At 38.0% G+C, this 13,559-nt stretch overlaps 1 long non-coding RNA gene across 3 annotated transcripts in view; it reads right to left on the bottom strand.

The window, feature by feature from the left end:
- The window catches only part of LOC140608014 (uncharacterized), a 106,946-nt gene that overhangs the window by 8,091 nt on the left and 85,296 nt on the right, over window positions 1-13,559 (bottom strand). For 2 of the 3 annotated variants that reach the window (XR_012009959.1, XR_012009961.1), the window contains exon 3: window positions 266-349. The exons of the other annotated variant lie outside the window; for it this stretch is intronic. This is a non-coding gene — a long non-coding RNA (uncharacterized lncRNA). The remainder of the gene's footprint in view (window positions 1-265; window positions 350-13,559) is intronic. 3 annotated transcript variants of the gene reach the window in all.

Raw genomic sequence — 13,559 nt, 5'->3', positions numbered from 1 at the left:
GTAAAGCTATCCAGGCAAAAAACACTTTTTTTTTTTCATTTGTTTTTCCTTGACTTTCCCCCCAAGTCCTTCCTACAGAATTCAAGCTCTCAATGAACAATTCTCCTTGTCAAAAACAGGCAGTCCTCCTCCCCACTTGCCTATCTTCATTTGGGGACCTCCAACAGCCTTATTGTTAAAGGCTATGTAATTTGGTCCTACTGGGCATTCTCTGCATGAGATTTAAGAGAAGCAGAAAGATCTAGCCTGTCATGAATCACCTTACCCTAAAATCCAGCCCAGAAGCCAGATTCCCTTGCTCCAGGCAAAGTGGCCTTCCTCCATCAGTACAGTTCAGAGGGAGAAGCTCCTGAGAGTAAGGGAGACATAAAGATGGTAAATAAATCCTAGAAGCATAATTATTGAAAGGTTAAATGAAATTCTCTCTTCTTTTCATCCTTAATCCTATAAGAAGTTGCATTTGGACCTGAACAAGTGTTTCTACTCTTCCAAAACACAGCATGCTAAAGGAGCCTTTGTTTCATCCATGTCAACCTGTGCTTGGTGAGAAGGTTGCTTGTGTGACCACTCAAGCTCTATTTAAAAGAATCTTGAATAGCCAGAAACTCGGAAGTTCCTAGAGTAATTGGGGCTGCAAGAAACAGGATGATGAAAAAAAAATTGCCTTCAAAGTTCTCAGCTGCTTCTCGCAGAAGATGAATGTAGTTTTAAACTTGCCTCTTTCTTATTTCTTAGCTAGAATGGGCCAGCAAGGGACCTGGAGGTACTCTGGGGGACAAGAAGGCATCTGCTTACCCCCCACTTCTTGGGGGATTTAGCTTAAGATTCAGAAAGCATTTGTTTCTCTCACTTCAAATACTGTCCTTTTTTTTTTTTTTTTTTTAACTTTTAAAACAGTGATCTTGATTTGGCTTGTTTAAGAAGGTTCTTTTTCCATTTACTTTGCTACCTAAGAGATTGGAAGAGGCAGCTGTTTTGATGAAAATTAGAAGAAAACCTTTTCCCCAAATAGAAGAAGCCAAGAGGAAAAAATAGGACTTCTTGACATTCCATGCTGTAATTGTTACATGGTATAACCGGAAGAGGAAATGGCCCTATAAATACTTGTAGCTTATTCAAGCCCAGAATACATCACAAACCTGTACAAAAGAGGTAATAACATATTAGGAAACAGGCAACCAGTAAAATTTGCTCTGTTTATTGGGGTTTAAAGAAAGCAGGATTAGAAACAGGAGGGGATAGGAGTTTAGGCCTGAAGCAATAGTGTTTATATCAGTGACAAAAATCAAACTTTACCTTTGCACTGGGATTTGCACCTCACTAAATCCATATAAACCTTCTCTCAGGGGCCCCAGCCCAATGTGTATTTCACATCCACAACTAGACTGATGGATGGCAGGCAAACAGGCAATATTTTGTGAATTTACTGTCTCTCACCAGGATGCTGGAAAGACTTGTTTTTTGGCTTCTTTTTCAAGAGAAGGATGATAATTCTTGGGGACCTGGAATGGAGACTTCAGGGCAGCCTGATAAACATTCTTCATTTCCTGATCTGGATCCAGAATATCTTCAGGTACGTTTAACTGTATACCTGGCACCTACTACATGCCTTATACATCTCACATCATTGAATCCTCTCCACAATCCTGAGGAATAGTTACAAATTTCTACAGATTTACAGATGAGAGAATTTACGGGCAGAGAAATTAATTTAGCCTACCCAGGGGCATTCAACTAGAATGCAAAGGACGGAAAGCAATCCCGAGTTGGCTTGATGCATGCTCTTCTTCCCACACTCTGAGTTTAAAGTCATCCACAAGATAGGATTTGAGGGTCTCCAAGAGGTTTTTCTCAGGAATACCTGCATCATGCTTGATTTTCAGTAGTGTACTCTGGTTTTACCTCCCTCTCAGCATTGCGATGAGCCCTGCTGTTTTCCCTTCCAGCTGGTGGTGATCTGGGCACGCTGTGCGTGACCAACTCCAGGGGGCACCGTCTGCACAGCCTGTAGCAGCCTTGTTGGTCACACTAAATCCTTCCTATGCTTCTCTTTTAAATGGCTCCAATTTGTCGCTGTTGTGATTTTCTCTTTCCTGTGTCAAATCTGAAGCTACTTTGGCACGTGACCTTGGCCTGCTTTTCAGCGTTATCAGTTTCTATTACTGTAGTTCAACTCCTGGAGGGGAGCTGTAACATAGATCAGTAGTTCTTGATACAAGAGGGTAAATGTGCCTATAGGACAATGTGGTGGGGGAAGGAAGCTGTTTTTCGCAATGATTTCTTTTCCTTTTTTTCTTTTCTTTCTTTCTTCCCTTCTTTTCTTTTTTTCTTTTTTCCTTCTTTTCTTTCTTCGAGACTCTTTTCATAGTTCTTCCACTCCCCAGTGACACTGGAAACTTTTTGCCTACCCCTCTGCCCACCCACAGGCTTGTTTTGAGAATTAAACAAGATAACAGATGCGTAAAGATTCTGAATCAAAAAACCACTCAAAACTATCTTAAACATAGCCATTATATGCATCTTTCAGAAGCACAGTTCTGATCATGTCCATCTCTCTGCTTACGGACCTTTGAAGATTACCTATTACCTGCTAATACGTTTAATGCCCGAGCCTCAATTGGTAGCCTGCATCCTCCGGTCCCCTGATTTCTGATTGCTTCCTTTTATTCATCCACTGTTCCAGTCACTTATTCATCTGCTTATCCAGTCCAGGATAAGAGCATTCCTTTTCTTATCCTGAGTTTTTCTACTCCTGTGTTTTTGTTTATGCTGTTCTCTGACTTGAGAACAATACCATCCAAGAGCACTTTCTGCAATAACAAAAATGATATGTACTACCCAACATGGTAGCCACTAGCCCCCTGTGGCTGTTGAGTACTTATGTATATTGGCTAGGGTTACTGAAGAATTCATTTTCAAAAAAATTTAATTAATTTAAACCTAAATTTAAGTAGCGATATGTGACAAGTGGTTGTCATGCTGGACAGCTGGACCTAAATGTTCTCTATCGTTTCTCACCCAAATAATATTTGTTTATCAATATCTAGCTCATAAGCTGCTTCATCCTCAAAGCCTCCATTTGTACCCTTACCTGTCATCTTCCTTTTCTCCTTCAATCTAACTCCACCGAGGCCTGAGCTTGTCATTTGAATTCTGGATTTTTCTCTTATCTCATCTTCCCTACTATGTGGATAGGCTCCTCCTAGTAGGACCCAGTCTTGTTCAGCGTTGTTCCTAGAACACTGACTGCTATAGCCGACAAACATTTGCTGAGAGGCTGACACTGCCCACCTGGAATGAGAGTCACTCAGTCACTGCAGCGACCAGCCAGGTGGGAGGCCCACCCATCTTCGCTGAGTGCCACGCTGCCTATCAGGCCTATCAGGCTCTGTGCTCAGCACAGGATCCATGTGAAGTCTCAGAGTTTGAATAATTAACCAAAGAATCGCTGAGACCACCTGATCCTTGGCCTATGAACGCATTCTTTTGTTTTTCTAATCCTATTTTTCAGTACTTAACAACAACAAAAAAACCCCTCTGCTCACTGATCTCATTGTGACCAACATTCTGGAGTCCCAGCTCCCTGTTTGCTAGGCACAGGGCATGGTGTTGGCAGAGCTCCCAGAATTCAAGGGAGAGGGACCAGGGAGACAACTCCAGACATCACATGCAAAACAAAGGTGGCACATCCGCCTTGTCCCTGTGCCTCCTCAGACACAGAAAGCCCTCCCAGCCCTTTCCAGCAAGTCGGCCTCCCCAGGAGCTTCAGGGTGGAGCCCCCCAGGAGCCCGCAAAGGAGGGGAAGACGATGAACAGTCTGACGTGTAAATGTCCTGTCTTCCTGGCAGCAACGTCTGAAAGCATAGACCTTCCTCAGATGGGGCGCATTTGGCAAACGTTCAGGCGCGCGGCATTTCAATTGCTGAAATTTCTTTTTGGAACTCTGCAACTCTGTTCCCCAGGGCAGGGGAAATGGGGGGGGGGGGGATGAACAATTAGATGCTGGCACAACCCCGAGCGGCTCACCGACGCCTGGCCGCGCGCCCCTGTGGACTGTCAGAGCCTGCGGCGAGGTGCTCCCGTCACCGTCGTCCCTGGGCGGGGGCCCGGGGGCGCGCAAGGGGGAGGCGCGGAGCCGGGCAGCAGCGGGGCGGCCAGCGCAGGGGAGGGCCGGGCAGCAGTGAAGTCAGAGGCACAGCAGCGACTGCAGCTGAATCAATTTGGAGATAAAAATAGTGCCTGCCGCCCCTGCTTCTGCAGTGATTTCATAAAGGTCTCAGCTGCGTTGGAGAGAAAGCCAGCATGTGTGTCCCTACCTCCTCTCCAAAGTGGCGAGAGGCGCAAAATAGCAACCACAACCCCAAAGCTGTTTGCCTTCATCTTCCCCCCATTTCTCTGTTTCCCCGTCTCCCATTCTCTCCCTGAGCCCCCAGAAGTGCCTCTTGGCTCACCTGTTCTCCTTATTAGATAATTAAAGCCAGGCACAAAGAGATGAGATCTTCAGAGGCTGAAAAAGAGATAGGGCTCCCAGACATTCATCATGAATCCAGATGGCACTACCCACCCCACCCCCCACCCCTTTCCGGGACTTTCACTCTTCCCTCCCCCCAGACATCAATTGAGATGACTGACCACTCTAAAGAATGAAGCTCTTTATCAGACAGGAGGTTAAAATCCTTTTTTAAAAATGGGTACCACGAAGTCAAACCGGCCTAATATTTCCATAGGTGAACTTTCCTTCCTGAGCATTCAGAGAAAACAAAACCTGGGATTGCCAATTAGTGTGACTGTCCCAGGAGATGCAGATTTAGGGATCAGTTTCTGTGACTGATGTGAGAAACCTCTCTGGAATTAGATCTGAAAGGAACGTGGAGTGAATAGAGCTTCGGCACTTTGCAGAGTGATTATCCCTGCAGTGCGGGGAGGTAACCTTTCTGCTGCTACATTCTGACATTTTCATCGAGGCAAATGCATCATTGGTAATTGCACCTGAGTGTCAAAGCCACTTGATGTGTGTGTTCCAACTAAGGTATGAATGAGGACTTTAGCATTAAGGGATGGGAGGCAAAGAAGAAGTGCAGACAAATTATAGGAGAGGAGATAATGGAATTGGCCATGAAAAGTAACGGCTTGGATTGATGTTTCTTCCTTCACACTCCTGCAAAACGAGTGTGTTCGGATTAAATAACACATTGCTTCTGAAAGTGCCTAAACTAGTGTCTTGCTCTTAAAGACATTACTTAATAACTACCATCTTATATGCTTTCAAATTGAATATGCTTATATGTCCCTCAAGAGGAAATGTAAAACTAGTAATATTTTAATGAAGCCAAGAAAATCAATGGTGTCACGTATAGGCAAAATGTTCAAAGGAGAATCCTCACATCCTCCTATTTTCCTCTGATTCTTTTATGTCAGGCGAACTTGAGCCATAGTCATTTAACTCAGTAGGTATTAAATACCTGATCTAGAGTCATAATAAAGACACAGGACCCAAACTGTGAAGCCAAAAGTGAATATCAGGTTGTTGATCTTACACATAACTCAGAAATAATTTCATTCTGTTAGAAGGAAAAAATAGCTCCTGTCAGAGAGAGGAATATAATATTGCCAAACTCTTCAATTTGGCAAATACAGCAAACTATTAGTCAACCACACGGGGAATCTGGCTTTCTCATAGGGACCTATTGTTTATAGAAATATCACAGCTGAAAAATAAGCAAACATTCTCCCTGAACTACTGTGATATAATTCACATGGGTGTTTAAGGATTTTTACAACCATTGAGGGAAAATCTATGGAAAATTTAAAATAATTACAAAGATCCCTTTTGGTGCTTCTGAAAATTTTGATGCCCTGTGAATATCCTGATGACTGTTTTCCCACTGACAAACAAAGACATCTGAAGCAAAGCCAGTTTGTGCTGTGTCGGGTCCCTAATACAAATTAGTGAAAATAGAACAAGCTTAGATTGAATGAAATGTACTTGATAAAAATAAATCAGGATTTGAAATATAATTGCACCTTGCTTATTTTCTTATAAATACATATTTTAAAATCTGAAATACTGAGTTTTATGACTATTCAACACACAGCTGACAGTTTTACAGACCATTTTAGGAGTACTCTGGGACCTCCTGCTTCTGGTTGCATTAGGACACAGCCAAAGCTACTTGACTTGCAATGTGTTTGTTTGTTGCTAAGTACAGTTAGAGGAGGCTAGAATATGCCAAAAGATTCAATATGAGCAGTGAAGTTGTGTTAGTCTCTGTTATGGATCTGTTCTCTAAACTTGCAAAAGAAAAGATGTAAGCATATTCTTTTCAGTCCCCATCATTAACCAGGGCCTTCACTATAAGGCTTATATAGTGATACAAACGCCAGGTTTACCTGACAAAGGTTAGAAGTGAAAAGAACCAGGGAAAACAGTTAAGAACAGAAATACTCCAGATATCTTGTTCTGGCACTATGGCAAGATGGGGTAAAGTAGACCGTTCTAACACACAGATAGGCTACAAAGTATATCCTCATTTCTCTCTCTTTCTCTGACACATTATCTATCTATCTATCTATCTATCTATCTATCTATCTATCTATCTATCTATCCAATCTCAAAAGAAATGAAAGAAATCTTCAGATGCCAGAAGCAAGGAGGAAACCCAAAGCTAAAGAGGTAAGTCCTACATTGCAGTAGCTTTGGGGATATCAGATCCAAACAGATTTTATTGTCCAAGTAAGGTCAAAGGCATAGCAATAGACATGGGCAAAGAAAGAGGATGGAAATCATGTTACTGCATAAGACCAAGACTTTGGCAATGGTTGCCTTTTCCATGAAAGGGGATTAGAGAGACTGTCTCCTCTGGACCAAGGAAAGTACCTGGAGTGAGACGTTGAAATAACAAGGCTCGATAGAATCATCAAAGCTTTTATATTACCTCCAAGCCATTTGATGTAGTACCTTTGATTTATGAAATTAACAAACAAAAAATACTGATTGATAATACCCCTACTGTAGTACAAAACAAAACATAACTCCATAGGAATGCTATGCTATATAAGGATTTTTCTATGGACCTTCTTTGGAAAATACATCTGCAGGAGATAAGAATCTACCTGTCAATGAGTTGGAAGATACAGAAATCACAAGAAGGAAAAAAATAGGATAAATATCATAAATCATGGACAGATTACCATAAAAATACACAGAATTTTAAAAATAACTTCAAGAAATGGAAGTCATTGAAATGACAGCAAGGAATGTGTTCACATGTTTCACACAGCTAAACTGAAAAACAGACTTGAAAAACTAAATAGAATTTAGTACACAGATAAAGAAATAGAACATTTAAGATGTCAAAAGTCATGGGAGACAGAATAACTAAAATTGGAGTTCTAAAAGGAAAGAAGAGAGAAAATGTGGTAAAGACAGTATTTTGTGATGTAATGGTAAGAAGTTTTCCAGAATTAATGAGACATGAATTATCATATTGATGAAGCTCTCTTAATTTATCTGAAAGATAAATTAAAACAAATCCATACCTAGACTTCTATTAGTAAAACTTCCAAACAATAAAAAAAGACAAATAAAACAAATCTTATGAGCAGTTCCTACACTCCCCTCCCCCCATCCAGAAGTATACATTACAAAACATGGGTAGGGCAATGTAAGAAAGGAAAATTGTGGACCAATATCATTTATAATCATAGATACAAAAATAATAAAATATTAGCACACCAAATATAACTGAAATATTTACCCAGTGAATGAAAGAATAGTTTAATGTCTATCTATTAATATAATTCATCACAGAGATAATATTAACTGAGTAAAAAAGAAATAGAAAATTAAATAGTTGTAGAAAAAGTACATGTAAAATTCCATCCCAATTCATGATATAAATTCCAAGTACCTTCCTTAACCTTCCAAGTACCTTCCAATACATTCATTACAAGGAACATTATATTTAATGATGAAAGGTTAAAAGCACTTCATTTAAAGTAAGGGCTGTGACAAGGATACCTGTTTTTTCTTCTGTTCTCCTATTTTCTCCGTTCAACATTTTATTGGAGATTATAAACTGTGCAATAAGACAAAAAATAAAGGAATAAAAAAAGAAAAAAGGAGTATTATAAGAATTGTAAAGAATAAAAAAAATAATTTGTTACACATAAGATTATCCATAAAGTCAATATAAGAAAATATTTGAATCCATGCTAATAATAGTGTTCAGAAAGTTTGTTGAAGTAAATCTCAAAATGGAAATTTAGTACATAGCATTCTATTAAAGAATTTAATGATCTCATCCTTAATAACAACAAAAACATCTAAGGTACTCAGGAATAAATGTAACAAAACACATGCAAAAATTTTATGAAAAATGTTCTCAAACTTGAGAGGTAAATGTATATATCCACACATACACATACACATACACATACACACTCAGTCAATATTATAGAGAAGTCATTTCCACTGATTTAATCTACAGATTTCATTTACTTCCAATAAAAATTCCAACAAGATTTTATTTTTTGAAAATTTGGTCAATTTATTCTAATATTCACATAGAAAAATAAATGGCCAAAAATTGTCAAAAACAATTTAAGGAAAAATAAAATGGAAGAGCTCCTGCTCTCCTGTAGAGATGAAAAATCTTTGCCACTAGAATGATTTATACTCATTGATATTGGCACAGTGTCAGATAAATATAAAAGTAGAATGAAATATGAGCATAGAAACAGACTAATGCACATAAGAAACTTATTAAATGACAAATGTGTCATTACAATTCAATGAGGAATGAATAGGCTATTAACTGGAATATGTTGGGACAATTGGCTATCCATATGGATGATAATAACATTGTATCAACATACTATAAACAAAAATAAACTCCAGATGCATAAGATACATAAAAGGAAAAAAATTTTTTAATTAAAAAAATTGGAGGATGATTTAATGATACAGAAGTATGGAAGATTTCCTAAGCAAGCCAAAAACCAGGAAAACATAAATATTGATTAATTAGACTTCATTCAAAACATTCTGCACTAAAAAGATAGCAAAGTTATTTTTTAAGCCACAGACAGAAAATATATTTGCAACACCCATAAATGACACAGTATTAGTTTTTAGAGCATACACATAAGTTCTACAAATCAGTTAGAGAAGGATAAACAATCCAATGAGATACAGACAATAAAAATGAAAAGATAATTCCCTGAGGAAAAAATTTAAATAGACAACATATATGCGAAAAGATGCTCTACTTCTCATCAGGGAATTCAAATTAATATAATCATGGGTTTTTATTTCACATGCATCCAGTTGGCAAAAATGAAGAAATCTGTTAATATCAAATATTGGTAAGGATGAAATAGGAATTCTCCAGTATTATACGTAAATGGAAAACCATTGTATGGTCAGGCTCACAGCAGGAAACAGATGGCACACTCTGAAGAAATAATTGAAGAGGAGTTTGGTGAAGGACTAGGACTATTTACAAAGTTGAAAGAAAGGGTTAAGAGATGTTGACAAGGGATGGTGAAGCACTATGGGGTTAGTAATGGTAGGAAGCTGTTACTACCTTTAGGCCTGAAGGATAATGACGGGGACAGCTGTCTTTTTAGGAATGAGTCACCCAGCTGAAGCAGACATTGATAACCATGAACCTATGGTCATGGAAACCAAGTTGATACTGCTCATAACGGTTAGTATTCTGGTCACAGAGCAGTGTGGGAAAGAAAGGACATTGTCGGGGCAGGGGGGAGATAGAAAATATCCAGCACAACCACAGTGTAGAGAAATGTGGTAATATTTAGTAGCTTTGAATATATGCACATCCTATAAGCTACAGTACTATTTCTAGGTATGTACTCAAGAGATTCTCTAGGTATATACTCAAGAGACTCTCATATGGACAAGAAAACATGATCATTCTTGCATGCTGAAAAATAGTTTATAATAGCAAAGAATTTTGCAACAATCCTATTGTGCATTAACAGAAAATTGGGTAGGTATTTTATATATATAAATATATATTTGTATATAATGTTTATACATATATATTTATATAATATATAAAAATATTTATATATTATATATATAGCAGAACACTATATAAGCATGAGGGAACTAGAGTTACATTGTAAACATAGGTAAATCTAAAAATAATGCTCACTTGAATAAAGCAAATTGCAAAAGGGTACAACTTAAAATTATACAATTTAGATACATTTTCCTGAAAAAGCACTAAAAAACCCTTTTCCTTTTTCATGGAAACATGCAGGGGTAGTAAATGAGTAAACTCCCATGTAAAAAGGGAACACACCAACTTTGGAATAGTAGTTACCTCTGGCAAGGGAATGGAAACAGAAGCATGTAGGGGAATTGTCTCCATTTGCATCTAATAATGTGTTTTTTTTTTTTTAAATAAAGAGATATGGAGAAAACTGCTACAAACTTCCAAGTACAAGTCTATCTGTAGATATGTTTTCAGTTATTTTCTCAGGAGTAGGATTGCCAAGTTTTATAATAAGGTTAACTTTATAAAAAATGCTGATTTTTTTTCAAAGTGCACACTTTTACCTTCCTGCCATCCTTGCTATAGTTGCTGCATATAAATGTAACACTTGGTATTGTCAGACTTTTTAATTTAGACATTCTATCAGTAGGAGAATGTATGTAGAGTGGTATCTTATGGTTTTAATAAATATGTGCCTATACTAATGATACTGAGTATCTTTTCATTTTCAGTTTGTGAATCTTCTTTGGGAAAGTTTATTCAAACTGTTTGCTCATTACCCTCTCCCCATATCCCCACCATGAGTTGTCTTATTCAGTTATGTTTTTTTACATTTTAGGTAAAAATCATTTATTAGATATATATTTGCAAATATTTTCTTCTAGCCCATGACTTAAGAAGACCAATGATAGCTAGGCGCTAGGGAGGTAGGAGAGAATGGCCTGCAAAAAGCATTAAGGAAACATTTGTAAGGGGACTGGAAATGTTCCATATTGGATTATGGTGGTGATTGCATGATGGTATATATTTGTTCAAACTTATCTAAATGTATACTTAATATTTATTAATTCAAATATATATAAATTATGCTTTAATGAAGTCACCAAATAAAAGTCTTAGCATGTTAACATACATTAGTGTTATATTGACCTTTGTACTTTTTTTTACAAGTTTGAATTATTTTGTAATTTCTAAGTATGGGAAAAAATAAAAAAAATTATCTCATTATAGCTTTGTAAATCTGGCTTCTTTGATGAACCGTTGATTCACTGGGAAAACTAATCTGGAGTGAAAATTACTAAAATGAGAAGCAGACCCATCCTTTCAATATATGAAAAGCTTACTTGTTCTATTCAGATTCAAGCTTCTGGACATTAATTTATCAATTAATTACACATGAACTAAGAGGAAGTTTTGCTTCACTGAAGGGATGGCAAAGCTACAAAAAATCATGTACAAAGTGCTATATGAACCTTCACAGACATTTCCACTTGGTGAGAACATTTTAGGCTTCCTAGTGGCTTTGGTTAGGGAAGTTCTTTAAACATATTAAATTGATTATCTGATTTGCAAAGAGGAATGAGAAGCATTGGGTAGACATTCCCATTCCAAAAGGAAGAAATAGAAAAGAAGAAAGGAATGGTGATTCCCAAGCAAGTCCAAAACCTCACAAGGCAAAGTATCTTAGTTTTTAATGCTTAGGAATAGTCTTTGGTTTCTTGTCCCAGTTTCCAGACCCAAGAGTAGGAGTGGGAGAGGGGTCATTCTCAACACGCTGCTGGAGGTAGGGGTTGTACCTCCAAGACCGTAGCACAGCCCTACATCCAAGTATCAGGCATAGACCATCTATCCCTGTTGAAACTGAGGCAATAGCCCCACCCTTTGAAACTGAAGAGGTTGCCCTCATGATCTCTGAATCATCTTTGGAGTTATTCTTCTCTTTTCTTGAAAAACCATGTATATTTGCAACAGAATGGTTCTATGGTCTCAGAACTCTACCCATTAAACAGTTCCAAAGCTGCCTCACATATTTAGGTCTTTGTTATAGCACTCGACTCTCAGTACCAAAATCTCTTAGTCAGCTTGGGCTATCATAACAAATACCATAAATAAACAATTGACTTAAGCAGCAGAGTTCTGGAGGCTAGAAGTCTGAGGTCAAGGTGTTGTTAATGTATGTTTTCTTCTGAGGGCTCTCTTCCTGACTTACAAGTGGCTGCCTTCTTGGTGTGTTCTCACATAACAGAGAGAGAGTGTGCAAACTCTCCAGTGTATCTTCCATAAGGACACTAATCCTATCAGGATCCTGAAGGTATCATCTAATTACTTCTTTATTCCAAGTACAGTCTCATTGTGGGTTAGGACTTGAATATATCAATTTTTTGTAGGGGTGGAGTGGGGGGAGGGACACAATTCAGTCAATGACACTAAGGTTTTATAAGATTTAAAGAGAGCTCAGTTGGATAAGCATCTGACTCTTGGTTTGGCTCTGGTCATGATCTCAAGGTTGTGAGATTCAGCCCCACATTAGGCTCTGTGCTGGGTGTGGAGCCTGATCAAGATTCTATCTCTCCCTCTCCCTCTGCCCCTTCCCTCATTCACACGAGTGTGCACTCTCTCTCTCCCTAAAATAAATAAATCTTTTTAAAAAATAGAGCCTATCTTTATTTTATAGGCTCTATTTAAGTAGTTTTTACTTGGTTAACATACAGTGCAATATTGGTTTCTGGAGTAGAATTCAGTGATTCATCACTTACATACAACACCCAGTGCTCATCACAAAAAATGCCCTCCTTAATACCCTTCACCCATCTATCCCATCCCCTCACCCATCTCCCTCCATCAACTCTAAGTTTGTTCCCTATCATTGACTCTTATAGTTTATTCCCTTCTTTCCTTTTCCCCCACCATTCTCATATTTTGTCTGTTTTCTTTCTTAAATTACACATACGAATGAGATCATATAATATTTGTGTTTTTCTAACTGACTTATTTCACTTACATAATTTACTCTAGCTCCATCAAGGTTGTTAAAAATGGCAAGATTTCATTCTTTTTTACTCCATTATATGCATTATACATATATAATGCACATCTTTGAAAATATATATAGCACATCTTCTTTATCCATTCATCAGTTGATGGACATTTAGGCTCTCTCCATAGTCTGGCTATTGTTGATAACACTGCTATAAATATTGTCTTCATGAAGTCCCAATAGTTCATTTATGCCTTTATTTCCCTTGCCTCCAATGATATTTCTAGTAAGAAGTTGCTACAGCTGAGATCAAAGAGGTTTCTGCATGGGTTCTCCTCTAGGATTCTAGGATTTTTATAGTTTCCTGCCATAAATTTAGGTCTTTCATCCATTTTGAATTTATTTTTGTGTATGGTGCAAGAAAGTGGTCCAGTTTCATTCTTTTGCTTGTTGGTGTCCAGTTGTCCTAACACCATTTGTTGAGGAGACCTTTTTCCCCTGGATAGTCTCGCCTGCTTTATTGAAGATTAGTTGACCATATAGTTGTGGGTCCAACT

The sequence above is a fragment of the Canis lupus genome, chromosome 17 (genome assembly GCF_048164855.1).
Source record: "Canis lupus baileyi chromosome 17, mCanLup2.hap1, whole genome shotgun sequence".
Lineage (NCBI taxonomy): Eukaryota > Metazoa > Chordata > Mammalia > Carnivora > Canidae > Canis > Canis lupus.
Note: the sequence above shows the minus strand (reverse complement) of the source record. Positions and strands in the feature narration are given on the sequence as shown.